General features: G+C 33.1%; 1 long non-coding RNA gene across 1 annotated transcript; it reads right to left on the bottom strand.

Moving 5' to 3' along the window:
* Window positions 1–212: 212 nt before the first annotated feature.
* Window positions 213–8,909, bottom strand: LOC148778981 (uncharacterized). The gene is made up of 4 exons (XR_016048638.1): window positions 8,791–8,909; window positions 1,532–1,629; window positions 1,145–1,226; window positions 213–562 (listed from the first exon to the last, which is right to left on the bottom strand). It is a non-coding gene; the product is annotated as an uncharacterized LOC148778981 (long non-coding RNA).
* Between the last annotated feature and the right edge of the window lie 6,929 nt (window positions 8,910–15,838).

Here is a 15,838-nt window from a genome sequence, read left to right as displayed (position 1 = left end):
TACGTTAAGTAAATTAATGTCAATGTAAATTAAATAAATTTAAATAGCAACTAAAGAGAGGGAATTGTGAGAAGAAGAAAATAAGTGAATGAAATATAAAACATGATATTTTCCTTTTTTTGATTTTTTTTTTTTTTCTTTTTCCTTTTCTTTATATGATTTTTTTTTTTCTCTTTTTCCTTTTCAAAACTTTCAATGATATGAACCACATTGTAGAAGATTTTTAATGATATGAACCATTGTGAGGGCTTACAAACCCCATAATCAAAACCACCCAACATCATACTCACATATTGAAATAAAATTCCACTTCCCACAAATTTACAGTAATTAAGCTGAAGAAAGAAAATTGGAAAGAGAGATCATCATCACTTGCAACAGCTGCGATATCGTTCAAAATCTCAAAACCAGGTCGACTCTTGCATTTTCTCAGGCGGTAATCATCTTCAACCACATCATCTATCAATTCTGATCTCTTCTGCTTCTTCTTCATCTTTCCACCATCATAGTCATCCTCGTCTTTTTTGTAATGTCTGGTCATGGCTATAAGTCCGAAGTTTCACTGTGAACGAATTAGGTTCAGAAACAAAGAGATGGGCTTTGCTAATTAATTAGAGAAAGAGGGGAAAAGTACAAAAAAAAATTCTAAATGCATTAATGGTGTACTTCTAAATGGCATTAATATCGTCTCTTGATCATACGAGTTCGGAATATCACCTCTCTAATGGATACACACTTTGAAATTTAAATACAAATGCAGCAAGTTTATCTTCTTATCTTTGTTGATAGAGGAAATAAGAAAAAAAGATCAACATGCAACTTCATTAATTACCCACGAGTATACTTATTGCTCAATAGCACATGACCCTACATTAGAATATTTAGCAGACTGAGAGAGTATACTTATTACTCAATAACACATTACCCTACATTAGAACATTTAGCTGACTGAGATATTAGGTATACAAAACATCGATCCTGTAGCTTGTTTAAGTTTTGGAAAGTTCGTTGAAGAAAATTTCCGAAGTTTAAATCTGTCTTTTTTTTTTCTGGAAACTTCCATTATAACAATTCTCTTTTTTACCCAAAATGGAGAAAGAAGGGTTGCATGATTTTATATGCCCTAAAGGACCCATCACTATACCTTTATAGGCTTATTGGTGCATAAGGATTCCATGCACCGTCACTCATGGCAGTTGGCATTCCATCATGGATTGGAGTGGCCCCTGTACAGGAAAGTCATCATAGACACATTAAAGTGAATTTCATCTCCATTGGGATGGAACAGTACGCATATGAAAAAGAGGAAATAAGTTTCATGTGTCAAGAAGCGGAAAACAGGACTCAAAGAACAAAAAAGATAGAAAAAGAAAAAAGAAAAAGGAAATTCATGACAATTTTGCCACCCTTTCAATTAAATTTACATCAATCTTTTAAATAAATTTACATCAATCTTTAAAACCAAATGTTGAAATAATAGGGAATTATTTCAAGAATGTTAAAAATTAAGACCACCACAATAAATGCATACCTCCTGCATCTCTCATCGGAGTAATATGGGGCATTGGGTTTCGTGGCCCAAACCATACATTGGGTTTCGTGATCCAAACCATACAGTTGAGATGAATCCTGATAGGCACATAAAAGCCAATGTTCAGAAACAGTGTAAACTTCCCAACCAAATAATTAAGAAAGATAATAACCATTTACCTAGGTGTCGTCATATCTACAACCACAACAATTTGATTCTTATTAACTGCATTTTAGAACATACCCTTTGTCAAAAATAAAAGAAAACCAACGCAGAAGGCAATCCCAATAATAACACAAAAGTACTTTGCCAAAGCTTGAACTAACACAAGAAAAGTTTCATTAGGGTGGGGCATCTCACCCTAGGTGGGTACTTCATAGGCCCTACCCACATGCAATGGTGGGACCATTAACATATTAAAATAAATTATGATTTTTAAAAATTCATAAAATTCAATATAAATAATTAAATCAATTTAAAATCAATATATCTGTTTTTATAAATCCAAATTTGATAAATAAAATATCCAGAGATCTAGAAAAATTCAAATAATAATTCTAGAAATCATATATCATTCAAACAAATATAATTAAATTTATTAAATGGGAAAGAGATCCATATAGTTTAGGAATTAAATAAATAAAAGCTGGGACACTTCACCTTCAACTATGGACTACGGTCCATATTTGCTTTATCAAATCGACCCAGTGTTTCCTATGAATCATAGTCCATACAGGGGCTCATGGGTCACCAAAGTTTGGCAGATAAGCCAAAGGGTCATAATCTCAGTTTGTGGATTTCAGGTTCTCCTCTAGACGCGTACCAAGGTCACCTAGACATGATGCCGACCACAACTCTAATGACGCATAGTGATATCTCTTACACATACATAAGCTTTACCCTAAAAGGTGGTTCGCTTTTTCGAAACGACTATCATATATGCATGAGGCTTTGACCCTCGTCTTTAAAGGCCACCAACACAAAAGGGTCACACAGTCTGACATCCTCGGACCTCATCAAGGAATGTCCTATTAGAACCCTTATTGGATAGTTTTCCATGCCTAGATAACATAGGTTGTTTCCAACCGACTGAACTAGCTTGTCAAGTTCAATCTGGTATCAGTAAATGTCGTTTGCTTATTATGGCATGCACATAACCACACTCCTATTAAGTTCATGTTCCATCATATCAAAACGTTTATTACAAATCATCATAAATCCTTTAATGGCCACACTCACCCAATACCCAAGCGATCTAATTTGACATCTAATAAGTGGGAATAGTTGTGCCCCTCATACAAAAGGTCTATTTGTAAATAAATAGAAAATATATCACAGCTTAGGAATAAGAACAATACTTCAATTTTAATAAGGAGCTAGAGGAATATAACTTCAAACAACTTAATAACAAGCTAAACAAATCTATACGTCGGATCACATATTTTACATCGCATAAGTTATTATTGGAAGAGGAGTAATGCTAAGTCTAGTTACTCATTTCATAAACCTTATTGCCGTATTTTAATTTCATTTTAAATTTATGGTCATCGGTAAAATTGAAAAAGAATAATTACATTAAAAAAAAGGAAAAAATCATATTTAAATCACTTTACAAAATTATTGAAGTGGTCAAATGATCTCATTTACATGTGTACTTATTTAAGTTTCACGTTAAGTCCACAATGAATTTCGTGTTCAAGGTTTGAAACTATTATGTCATTTTGGTAATTTAGCCCCCATTCCGTGGCTTAATCCAAGTTATAATATTTAGTATAAGTTTTATAAAAAACTTTATGGAAAACGTTCTAACAAACTTATGCATTGGAAATCCCTTTTTGATCTCCCAACAACTTTCTTATTATTTTGGGAACTTGATATTATGTAGGTGAGTTTATTGATCTCCCAGCAAGTTTCTTATTAGTGTGGGAAGTTGATATTATGTATGTGGGTTTATTTCCTCATATAATTATTCCATATTGCTCTTTACTTCTTTTTCTTATAAATTTTAATCTTTTTAAAATCATATAAACAAATATTTCTATAGTTATGGGAACTTAATATTTCTTATTTTTATATTTGAAAATACGTTGACATTTCTATTGAGTAAATTTAAAATATATTTAATTTTAGGAATGAGAATATAACTTCAACCACTCAACAAAAAGCTAAACTAATATACCTTCAAGAAATAGAAGTTAATAACAAGATAAACAAATCCTTTTATCTAATATAATATATTTAATTTTTTATAAACTTTAGTACTACATTTTAGTTACAAAATTAGTATAACTAAAAGCTTTCTGAAATTAAAAAATAATAAAACAAATACCATTTGAACCCTAATGAATGTATATTACATTTACATATTTTTAGTACAATCTTATTATGAAGTTAAGTGGAATTAAATTTAAATGTTTTTTTTTTTCTCTTTAGTAATTTAACATAATAACATGCTGTATTAGAAAAATTAACCATTGATTTACTGGATGGAAAATGTGGAATATCTAATCCGATGTTATTTCTATATTCGGAAATGAACATGTCTCATGGTCTCCCCAATATCCTATGTGGTATATCTAACATTATATTAGGACGTTCGTTAGCTGGCTAACCTCCACTAAACTGCGCAAGGGCAAAGGACCTAATCCGCCGAACTTTGCTCTAGGCCGCCTAACTTAAAAAAAAATCCCATTAATGCTTTCTCAAATATACTTATTCATTATTGTATACGGAAATATACGAAGAACTGTGTTGTTAAAGGTTTCATTTGGACTCGTACATAGCAATAAAGGGCTAGAAGCATGAAAGAATCTTGCCACGAGGGAAAGGCATGAAAGAATCATCGCATTTATGGTAACATTACTTACATTATGGTACATGTAATATATGTTTCATATATTGTACACATTCAAATATAAAAAGGAAAAAAAGAGAAAAAAAACCAATGAATTTTACACTGAGAACATGAAAGAAGTATTAGATTGCACACATATTAATATTTCGAATATTTTGTCCCTTGCATTAATGATTAATTTTAATTTTTTTCCCCTTCCACTTATGATTCTCTCCCTTTCCTCGCTCAAAACCCATCAAGCAACAGTGAACGCCGAATCTCACTCCATTAATGGAGATGGCTCAACCTTTGTTTGCGTGTCTAGTTGTGCTTGCAAGTCATAACCGAGGATCCTAGAATTTATTTTTCAAGAGTAAGCCTAGTAGACAGAGAGTGGCTCATCTTCTCTCCATTAATGGAGATGGCTCAACCTTTGTTTGTGTGCCTAGTTGTGCTTGCAAGTCATAATCGAGTATTGGATATTTCCTGGAACATAAATGGTAAGGACCGTGGCAAGAAAACACATTTGGATAAACGGTGTGGTTTGTATAAGGCTGAGGCCCTAAACGATCAAAGGCACAACTATAAATAGTATCAAAAGATATCATCTACGCGTCAAAAATCTTTGAAATGGCTTGAAATTTATTTTTATCTTTAACTTTAAAATTTAAGGCTTAAAAAAGAGTGTAGATCAAGTACATCTATGAACATTTGAAAATCTTGAAAATTGACAGTTAATATAATGCATTACAAGATGCACTATTTTCAAGACTTAATGCTTTTTTTTAATTCCTTGTTTTATCTTTTCTTTTTATGCGTCAATGTATTGAGATGATAGGCTTTGGGGCTTTATCAGTATCGAAAAAATATCATCAAGTGAATTTTTGAGGTGTGCCTCAGTTTCATTATTAGGGCAACCTCATAAAGATAAAACATGAATCTCTCTCTCTCGCCTAGAGTCTAGGTCGGCTTCAAAACGAGACAACTGCTCATCTTTGCGAGAAAGATTAGGAAACCCTTTGAAAGCTCCTTGTCTCTTAGCTTTTTTTAGTTTCATCCATTAATTGATTCAAACTGTATTACTGTCCTGCTTATATGATTTGTAATTGTTTATAAACTAATGGTATATCATTGAAAAAAAATTCCGATTTATATATTGATATGAAGGGAATACACAATGTCTCAGCTGAGAGAGAACATAAATGCCAGGGTACATAGATCCACTTTAAACTGTGGCATGCTTCATGATTTAAGGCATATCTGACTCAGCGACCTAGCGATCCGAGAATGATGCTTACATGAGATTGAATGCTGAATCCATGAACTGTGCACAATAGAATCAATCGGATCACAAACCTGAGATTAATAGGAAAGAAGTAATTATCCCAATCATGTAAACAAAAGCAGAACATACTGTGAAATAGACGGGGAGAACCCTGGTGCAAAAGCTAGCTTGGCTCACTTTCCTTATTCTTAGAAGAAAGTTTATCATTTGTTCATAATTAGTGTGTTTTGCTGGCTTAATGTTCAAGGTCTAGAACGATACTGAAATTTAAATCCAAATGCATCAAGTTTATCTTCGTACCATTAAAGGCCTTATGAGTGTGTATTGAAAGAGTTTTATTATAGTGAAATATAGACTCAATGGAAGTGCGATCCCTCGATGATCATACTAAGCGAATGATGTTTGGATGTACCGGACTGTTCTTATCGATCAAGGCTAGTCGGTTAGAAAACCCAAGGTACCTGAGCATAAAGAATTAACCATTGAGGGTTTTGGGTTAGCCCTTGATGAGGTCGGAGCTTAGGCCTAAATGAGTGAGCCGAGAGACTGTGTGACCCTTGTGTGATGGTAGGCCTACTGAGACAGGGGCCAAAACCTCATTCATGTTCCATCACACGGCATGCATATCGATAGATCATTCGGGAAAGCCAGATATTCACCTTTTGGTGAAGCGTATGCATGTACGAGAGATACCCCTATGCACCATAGAGCTGTGGTCGCATCAAGTTGTGGTGACATTGACTCATCTCTAAGGGACGACATATAATTTACTAACTGGGATTGCGACCCCTTGACTTACTTTGGTGACCAGCTAATGAGCTCCTGCTTGGACTGTGGGTCATGGAAAACACTTTGGTGACTCGCTAATGAGCTCCTGCTTGGACTGTGGGTCATGAAAAACACTTTGTCAGTTCGATAAAGCTAGTGTGGTCTGTAGTCCACAATTAAAGGTGGAGCACCCCATATTACAGATTAAATTCCTAAAACCATATGGATCATTTTTGCATCATATTAATTTAATTGTGTTCATTTTATTATTAAATTATTTTAGATTTATTATTTGAATTTTTATAAGTCATTTGATATTTTATTTATTACTTTTAGACTTATAAAAATGAAGTTATTAATTTACATCGTTAGAATGTTTTAAAATTCATTTTGTTCAATTTTAAAATATTTATAAAACATACATTAGGCCCATAGTGTACATGAGCCCACCACATGGGTATTGGGTGGAGCCCCACGCGCCTCATATGGGTGGCACGCCCCACCTTTGGATGCATCTTCTTGGTTACTTTGAGTACAAGTAACTTTCGATGCTACTAGAAACTTTCACAATTGAAAAAGAAAAGGGGAACAAAATGTCACAATGCAACTGAATTGCAGGAAACAAGAATAAAATCATGAACTAATTAACAGAGAGAAATTCAGGGACAAAATAACCACCATAGAAAATGAAAATAAAAAATAAAAAGAAAGAAACCATTACCTAAAAAAGGCATGTGAACTCATTCAGGCCAGACTGGAACAACAGATAGCAAGAGAGAGAAAGTGTGAGCGCCACAGAGCATATAGAGAGAGAGAAGAGAAGCGAGATGATATGGCGCATACGTGCTTTGAAAGAGCCCTTAGAATAAGATATGGGATTGATACCTTAAATACCCCTGAATTGGCTTTCAAATTCATTGAACTAGCCCTCATATACAGGTATACCCTATTGGCCTATTGTGATTCTCCCAACTTCAAAAATTATCGGGATACCCTCGATTTGGGTTATGTGTTTATAAAGGAGCATGTTTTGATAGGTTGAAGCCCTATCAAAATAAGTAAAACTTCATCTCAAAGTTCACTGACTTGAAAAATCTTCAAATTGATTTTGGCCTTGACGATTGTAGTCGTAGAAAATAAAAAATAAAAAAAATGTAGACTTTCAAGTCTTAAAAGTAATGTATAATTTAACATATTATATAGATCATCTATTTTTTTTAAAAAATAAGTGTTCATGGATCTACCAGACTTGTACTTTTTTTTGTGCTTCAAATTTTACCGTCGGCGGTGGAAATTGATTTTAGAGGCCGCATAGAAATGTATTGATGACCAAAGTGCTTTTCAAGCACGGACTCGAGGTGAGGCATTACTTTATTTTCATAAAGCCCCGACGTTGTTGAAACTACATCTTGTTATAACCTGAGATTCCTCCATTTCAGGGTATATATTTGACATGTTTCCCCCCTCCTTTTTAGAACCCTAAGATAGGTACATTTTATCTTTTAAGAAAAGTAAGTTGTTTTCAAAATGTGGATTTTGAAAATGTCATTGTTTCAAAACCAATGTGAAACTAGATTCATTCATGTTTTATTTAAAAGTGGTTTGAGCTCATACTGATACCATTTGGTTATTGAACAATCTTATACAAAAACATGTAACAATTCTGGGAAATAGCAGGAATTTCAATGTGACAGTCTCTTGGAAAATTGGGCTTAAATTTCACTCCGCAAAGAATTTGGTCATGGTTCCAGAACCAATTTAAAACTAGACTCATTCATTTTCGTTTAAAAATGGTTTGCCCTCATTCTGATACAATTTAGTTAATAAACAATCTTACACAATGCTTGTAATAGTTCTAGAAAAGTCCCGGGATTCAAAACAGTGACATCCTTATAGGAAAAGGGAAATAATTTCAAAACCTTGGAGAATTTCGCTTTGATTCTAAACTGCTTTTGAAGTAGACTCACTTATCTTTCATTTAAGAGTGATTTGAGCTTATTCAGAGGCATATTGATTAGTGAACAGTTCCAATTAAAAACAAGCAAAGTTCTTGGTAACCCATTTCAAAGTTTTGACATACTTCAAAGAATGACTAATAACTTCCAAACCGAAATAGGCATTAATACAAGGTATTTTTCATCTTAAAGTAGATTCACATGGGTGTTTTTTCATGAATTTTCATAACCAACAGAAATATCTTCAATACTCAAATCTATCATGCAAATAAGAGTCACAGTCCTGAAAAAACAGTACACATTCTACCATAAATTCCATAGCACGAAACTGCATCCATATTAAAAATGGTACCTATAGCCTTGTTTAAATTTCATGATTCAATAAAAATATAGAGATATAAATGCTAGATCTACTTACATGTACCCAACAGTACTGCAAGTTTCTTTACACAGGTCAAGCCTCCAAGCTTCCAAGAATGGTTCCAAGAGGCCGAGGTTCTAAGTATTCGAAAGGGAGGACGTGAGAGAGAGAAGGCAAAAGTTTTTGGAGGTGTGTGATGGGGTTTTATTATAAGCAAGGAAAGGGGGGGGGGGGGGAGACGACAGGCAAGTGGTATCCCAGGGGTTCCAAGTGGCATACGGACTTATCCAAGTGGCTTACAAGTCATACAAGTGGCATACATGCAAACGTTTTTCACTAGGGTTCTCTAAATCCCGAAATCAACCTACATCAGGTCATTGGGATTACAATTTTTAAAAGTTACTAATTTGGATCAAGGATCACCAATTCAGATCAAGAATTGCTAGTGACCGTGTTGGCTCTAGGTCGGAGTTGGTAGTATGTTATTTATATAAAATTCGATGTATATAATTTTCTAGATAGAACTTATGAAATTTAACACGATCCATTATCACTGAAAAGATCAGCCAAAGGGCCTCCTAGCTTCGCCAAGTCATCTACTTTTGTTAGCTTCCCTGTAGTCATGGAAAAAGAAAATATAAATTCTTTTTTGAGTAAAAACAAGAAAATATCGATTCACTACTCATTTTTATACCATCTTATAATGCTTTGTAAATTGCCTTCCACAATTATTTAATGGGTGTGGTTTCTATAAGGTTGCAACTTTAAACATTCCAATTAAGGTTCAACGGTGTGCCTTTTAAGACCCATTAGATGCCCAAATGTCTTAGTTGTAGTTGGTAGTGAAATAAAAACGCAACTTTTTGAAATAAAAATGTATAAATGAGACTATTTATTTTTGGTATAAGAAGATCATAATCCTTATTAACCGTTCTATATAAAATGGAGTGGTTTGGGATATATCATTAACTGGTCATAAAGTTCAAAATAAAATTTTTCGAATGTTGAAATACACTTCAATCCTTCAGATTTCGCATCAAATAAGTAAAAATGATTCTAAACACCTTGTATAAAAAATAAATGGTATTATAGTATACAATCCCAAAATATCTATAAAACTCGTCTTTTAACCCAAAAACCAATTTCAAAAGAGTCTAATTTTTTGCAAGGTAAATTAAACATTTGGGCGGCCTATGTTGGGGTCTTAAAACTTGGGTTTTTAGTTATTATTATTATTATTAGTTATTTATTTATTTATTTAAAAAAGAAGCCCCTAAACACCATCTTCTTGGGGAAACCTGATTTAGAAAAACAAGATTCATGCGATGTGGGATCCAAACCGGGTTCTATAAAACCAAGTTTTTGGGACTAAAAAGGTCCGGCGTTGAATCCAAGCCACAAAGTGGCACTTCAACGCGCACAAACGTAGGCCATGGATTTATGAATGCAGCCATTCGAACGTTACGCTAAATTAGGACTTCCGTGTCGACTCTACGGTCACGCTGTATGGTACCAATGTTTTAAAACCCATTAATTCAAATCGAGAATCGTTGATTCGAATAGAAAATTGATCTCGAGCGAACTGATTTTGAAAAAGTACCGGTGCCAGCCCCAATATCCATTATTTTCTTGAAAATACTCTTTCGATTATTTTAGAGTAGATACTAAGAATGAAGATTTACTCCTAAGTAGGTCCTTTACCCAAGGGAATCGATGTAATGTGTGCTCCAGGGTCCTTTGATATGGAGGTCATTAATATGTTAAAAATAAAAAAAAATAAAAAAAACTAAAGGGAAAGGATTATACAAGGTTGCAACTTTAAAATGTAGAATTCCAGATGCATTTCAAAAATCCATCGGAAAAAGATGTTTTAATATTGAAAGACCCTCTAATTGAAATTTTTTTTTTGAGTTTTAAAAATAGTGCATATTGCAACACATTATCTAGACCGTCTATTTTCAAGATTTTCACATGTTTATAGATCTACATGATTTTAGCCATTTTTTGAGTTTAAAATTTTATAATTAGATATAAAAATACATTTTTAGATAATCCTAAGAATGTTTTACACCAAAATTACATGTTATGATAAAATTTGAAGGTGCGCCTTAATTGGATTGTTTAAGGTTGCAACCTTATAGAAACCACGCCCAAAACTAAAAGCTAAAAAGATAGTTTTATGGGAAAACAAAATTGAACTGTTAAAATTTATTCTTTTAAGAGGGACTACAATTTTACATCCATCTTAAAGATGGACGTTTGATACCTTAAGGATGCAAATGTAGAAATGCGTCCCCTGACTCATAAACTACTTTTTGTTATGTTATAGAGGGTGTTTGGATGAACCCCTAATCATAATTTAAAATAGGTAAAATATCCTATTATACCATATTTTTAACTTCTATATCTCATCAGACCCAAGAATTGAAATATTACTTGTAAGCAAAAAGATTTCATCTTTTCATCTTCCAACCTCCTAAACCCTTTTGACCATGTATTATTGACCTTAACAACTTATGAAATGACTCTATCTCTTTCTTTCTCTCACATCATCGTCTCTCTCTCTCTTTAAAACCCAAACTTCATCTCTCTCTCACACATCATCATATCTCTCTCTCAAAACTCCATCTCTCTCCCTAAAACTCAAACTCCATCTCTTTCTCTCTCTAAAACTCCATCTCTCTCTAAAACTCCATCTCTCTTACACACATAAGAAGGTGTGCTCGTGTTTGAGTTCAAGCAAAACCCTTTGGCTGGTAAACTCACTGAGAAGTGGAGAAAGAGAGATGGAGTTTTAGAGAGAGAGAGATGGAGTTTAAATAGGGTGTCATTTTAGTATTTGTTTGGGTCAAAATTTTATGGTCCAGGGGCTTGTAAGATAGAAAAAATAAAGACCTTTTACTTACAAGTAATATTTTTAATTCTTGGACCTCATGTGATATGGAAGTTAAAAATAGAGGATAAAAAGATATTTTCTCTTAAAAATAACTTTCTAATATAATAGCGATTGAACACTTTAATTGTTACACGCCACTCATTTGTCGACCCTCTTATTTGGAGATTGCCGCAACATGTTGCAGATGGCTACTAGAAACAATAAAAACAAACTTGTTCAACATTAGCTCTTGATTATGGGTAAGTTGTAAGGGTTTTCTTGTTTAATCAAGAACTAAGGCAAAATAGTGTGTTCTTTTCTTCTTTTTTAACCCAATTATGGCGATTTGCAGATAAGCCGTTTTCATAAGCATGGAATCTGACATTGAAAATAATGAAAACACTTGCTGGTTCCGAGGGAGCATATTGTGCATATGTTCCCTTGGGGTTAATATTGTGGGACCCCACCTTTTGGCTCTATAACCTAACAACCATTCTCAAAGAGAAAAAAAATATTAAATAGGACTCTTTATGTGGCTAAAAAAATTGACACCCTAAGATTGAATAAGAACCATCCAATTTCTAGAGAGCAAGATCTCGGATTTAAAAACTTGAAATCCAAATTAATAAATATTGACATGCGTTCAGGGTGACACAATTACCGTATCACCCAAGTATCGACACGTAGTCAAACCCATGGACATACCTGTTCATGTTTCATAAGAATGAAAGTATATATTAAAGGAGAGAGACATTTAATTGACTTAGGAGATTTGTCATCCTAAACTCCCATTTTATAGGGTTTTTATCAACATGTACCCTACTCTAAAGCTCTCTCCACAGGAGATATTACTTTTGTCATGCGTGGCTACCCTTAGCTATATATGCAGAAGATGTATCATAATTGCATTGCCCATAAATAAAGGGAAAATGTCATTAAAGGGATAAGTGCGCTTTACAACATCATTAAGAAGGTCTAAAGATCTTAATTAATATTAGAATGTTTATTTTTAAATTTTTTTCATTTCACCCTAGTAACTCTTTAAAATATATTAAAAATACCCTAATTACCCTTAAATGGTTGAGAACCCTGAACAAATTGGAGCATTTTAGTTATTTTTACTTGCCTCGTACAAGCATATTGTCATTTAATTGGGGCCTTTTTGGTGGGTTAAATGCTTGTCTAGGGCTCCCAATCATGAACATGGGGAAATTGGGCCACTTTGAGAATATTTTCTAAGAAAAATACCAAATTGAAATGGAAATTTGAAAGTAACCCATGTAATGTAAATTGAAATATTTGAACCCCCTTGATTATATTAGAAAGTTCTATGACTTACAACTTTTTAAATGATATTTTCCCAAAAATAAATAGAGAAAAGACAATTTCTTTTTAGGAAAAAATCATGTTGGTGATGTTGAAGGGAGAATATCTTGAGGGAAAAAGCTACTACGAAACCATTCCCTAGAAATCTTATCGATTTTATCATCAACTTCATGGATTAATTTCAGCTTCAGCATATAGGACCCAGGGACTTTTAAAGTTGCAAGAAACTGTTTGACATGTCAGCACAATGGAGGCAGAGCTCTCTGCTTGTATGCCATAAGTATCCCCTTAGTTTTACTGACATGGGTGTCCAGTGTGCTTGCCCTAATACGTCTTTACATTTATTTTTTAAATAAAATATTATGTTTTTATAAAACTAAAATAAAGTTTATCTCATCCAAACATAGGAAGTATGGGAAGAGAGATCGTTGCCCTCACTGTGACGAGATTTTTTGTAGTGCGGTGGGAGTTTTCACGTGCATACTTTAATAAACTAAAACTTAACATTCCAATATGGGTGTGGTTTCTATAATGTCGTAACTTTAAACAATTTAGTTAAGGCGCACTTCAAAATTTTATCATAAAATGTAATTTTGGCGTAAAGTATTCTTTAAGTTATATCCAATTATAAAATTTAAAAATGGTTAAAATCAAGTAGATCTATAAATATACAAAAATCTTGAAAATAGATGGTCTAGATAATGTGTTGCAAGATGCATTATTTCTGGGACTCAAAATCTTTTATTTTTTCATATTCATACATGTCGATATCGAGATGATCAATTAGAGGGTTTTTCAACATTAAAACAACTTTTTCTGATAGAATTTTGAAGTGCATCTTTAATTCTATAATTTAAGGTTGACTATATTTAAAAATTTTCCTTCTAACATATATTTTAAAATATATATGATGAAACCATTTACTCTTTTAGAGAAAGAAAATATCTCAAAAAAAATTAGAGAGAGAAACTACCTCCAAATTTCAAGTTTTAGAGAGAGAAAGTATCTTAAATTTTTGGAGAGAGATAGATAGACTTTATCAAATTTTAGAGAGAAAAACTGGCCAAAATTTTTTTGAGAGAGAAAAGTCTCATTATTTTTAAAGCGAGAAACTATCTAAATTTTTTTAAAGAGATAAACGATCTCAAAATTTTTAAAGAAAAGAATTATCTCAAATTGTAAGTTTTTGAGAGAGAATCTTAAATTTGTTGAGAGAGAAACTATATAAAGTTTTAGAGAGAGAAATTACAACTATATCAAGTCTTAGAGAGATAAATTACTTAAAAAAAATTAGTGCGAGAAACTTTCTCAAAATTTTAGTTTCAAGTTTAAGAGATATAAAGTATTTGAAAATTTTAGAGAGTGAAACTATGTCCAATTTTAGAGAGAAACTACTTAAAAAATTTTATAGAAAAAAACTATCTCAGAGTTTTTAGACAAAGAGAAAAACTAGCAATTTTAAGTTGTAGAGATGTAAAGTATCTTAAAACTATAGTGAAAGAAACTAGGTCAAATTTTAGAGAGAAACTATTGAAAATTTTTAAGACTAGAAACTATCTCAAAATATTTGGAGAGTTTAATTATCAACTATCTGAAATTTCAGACTTTTAGAGAGTGAAATTGTCTCAAATTTTTTCAAGAGAGAAACTATATAAAATTTTCTATTTCAACATTTTAGAGAAAGACACTACCTCAAATTTTCATATTTGATGTGTTCTCTCTCTGTATGTATGTTTCCGATTGTGTTTATCAAACATGGGAATAAACTTGCTTAAGTAATCTTACCGCTAAAAAAAAAAAAAATAGGCTTAAGTAATCTTTTCATATAAATTGTTTGCGAATAATGATCCTATGAGACCCTCTCACACCTATGTGTGTAGTACCCCGAAGGATCACCATCAAATTGGGCACAGATCTCTAGAAAAGTTATCACATGGGTGTGAGACTGACTTTTCTAGAGATATGTGCCTCATTTAATAGTGATCATTTGGGATCCTACACATATGAATGTGGGAGGGTCTCATAGGATCCTTACTCATTGTTTGTATATGTAAATATTTTACATATAAATATTTTCCAGTAAAATTTTCACGCATACCAAACGATTCCCAATATCAAACCAGGTTATAAAAAAATATGATCCAAACATGACATTTGAATAACATGGGTACCACTCAGAGCCATACAGCAAACAACCCCTAATAACAAACCGAGTTATACAAAAAGATGATCCAAAATGAGATTTGTACAACCTAGGTACCATTCATATTCATCCCAATACGTCCTAAACCATGTTTTAACATAATCAAGGTTTGAGATATAAACCTAGGTTTGTTAACTCATGCAGCCAAAGCGCTAACCACTTTATACAAAACACCTAATGGTATACGTATAATCACCCTGCAGCATTCATGTTATCAATGAATGGTGGAGGCAAGCCACATTGTTTTGCCGGAATTTATATTTCAAGAGTAAGCATAGTAGAAAGAGAGTGGCTCATCTTCACTCCATTAATGGAGATGGCTCAACCTTTGTTTGTGTGTGCTTGCAAGTCATAACCGAGTATCCTGGAATTTATATTACAAGAGTAAGCATAGTAGACAGAGAGTGGCTCATCTTCACTCCATTAATGGAGATGGCTCAACCTTTGTTTGTGTGTGCTTGCAAGTCATAACCGAGTATCCTGGAACTTATATTACAAGAGTAAGCATAGTAGACAGAGAGTGGCTCATCTTCACTCCATTAATGGAGATGGCTCAACCTTTGTTTATGTGTCTAGTTGTGCTTGCAAGTCATAACCGAGGATCCTGGAATTTATATTTCAAGAGTAAGCCTAGTAGACAGAGAGTGGCTCATCTTCACTCCATTAATGGAGATGGCTCAACCTTTGTTTGTGTGCCTAGT

Source organism: Amborella trichopoda, chromosome 13 (genome assembly GCF_054954075.1).
Source record: "Amborella trichopoda isolate Santa Cruz 75 chromosome 13, AtrichopodaSantaCruz75HAP2 v2.0, whole genome shotgun sequence".
Taxonomy (NCBI): domain Eukaryota; kingdom Viridiplantae; phylum Streptophyta; class Magnoliopsida; order Amborellales; family Amborellaceae; genus Amborella; species Amborella trichopoda.
Note: the sequence above shows the minus strand (reverse complement) of the source record. Positions and strands in the feature narration are given on the sequence as shown.